Source organism: Octodon degus, unplaced genomic scaffold (assembly GCF_000260255.1).
Source record: "Octodon degus isolate 3935 unplaced genomic scaffold, OctDeg1.0 scaffold00097, whole genome shotgun sequence".
Lineage (NCBI taxonomy): Eukaryota > Metazoa > Chordata > Mammalia > Rodentia > Octodontidae > Octodon > Octodon degus.
The window spans coordinates 10,698,457-10,699,958 of NW_004524673.1; positions in this window are offsets into that span (position 1 = coordinate 10,698,457).

The following is a 1,502-nucleotide window of genomic DNA, read 5'->3' on the forward strand; positions in this document are numbered from 1 at the left end:
ATGGAGAAGTGAAATACTTTCATGACAAAGAACAGCTAAAGAATTTCATGATGACAAAGCCAACCCTACACAGGCTACAAAAAGATGTTCTAGAGAGGGACCAAAATGATCAGAACTCCTCGAAAGAGATCGGAATCAAACAACTAAATAGGAAATGCAGTTAACCACAGGAGAAAAAGGAGTAAATCACAACAGGTAAATAACATGTCAATCGTAGGTCAATACATCTCAATTCTAACCATCATTGTAAATGGACTCAATTCACCAATAATGGGAATAGACTGGCACAGTGGATTAGGAAATAAAATCCAATGATATGCTATATACAAGAAACACATTTAACTCATAAAGACATTCATAGGCTGAAAGTCAAAGGATGGAACACAATACTACATGCCCCAGGACCTCAAAGAAAAGCAGTTGTAGTAATCCTATTCTCAGACAGTCTCAACTTCAAACCAACAATGATCAAGCAAAATAAAGAAGGCCACTATATACTGGTTAGGGGGAAAATTCAAGAGGAAGAGGTAACACTCATAAATATTTATGCGCCAAACACAGGAACAACCAACTATATAAGCAAATCTTAATGGACATGATAAATCTAATATCCAGTACTACAGTCTTAAGAGGAGATCTTAGCACCACCTTATAATCAAAAGATACATCAACCAGACAAAAACTTAGCAAAGAAATAACAGAACAGAACCAGAGCTTGAAACAAAAGGACTTGGTGGACATATACAGAGTTTTCCACCAAAACACAGCTTAATACACATTTTTCTCATCAGCACATGGGTCATTTTCTAAAATAGACCACATACTGGTCCATAGGTCATGCATAAGTATATACAAGAAAATAAAAATTGTCCCATGCACATTATCTGACCACTTTGCAATGAAATGGAAATAAATGACAAAAGAAACCAGAAAAAAACATGGAAATTAAATTACGCCTTACTCTAAAAAATGGGTCACAGATGAAATTAAACAAGAAATTCAACAATATCTACAATTCAATGAAAATTCAAACACAACTTATTGTAATTTATGGGATACGATGAAAGCAGTTCTCAGAGGGACATTCACAGCTGTGAACTCACACATTAGGAAAACAGAGCAGGAACAAATAAATACCCTAATGCTGCACCTTAAACAACTAGAAAAGGAAGGGCCAATCAAACTCAGAGAACAAAGATGGCAAGAAATCATAAAGATTAGAGAAAAAATTAATTCAATTGAGACAAACAAACCAATTCAAAGAATTAGAAAAGCAGAAAGCTGGTTCTTTGAAAGATTAAACAAAATCAGTAAGAGCCTAGCTAACCTCATCAAAAAGAGAAAAGAAAAAATTCAAATACAAGCAATAAGGGGCTGGAGAGATGGCTCAGTGGTCTAAGGCACCTACTTAGAACAAGCTTAGCAAAGCATCAGGCACAGTGGTTCAATCCCCCAGCACCACATGCCAGCCAGCCCCGCCCCCTGGTGGGCTGAGCTGGCCA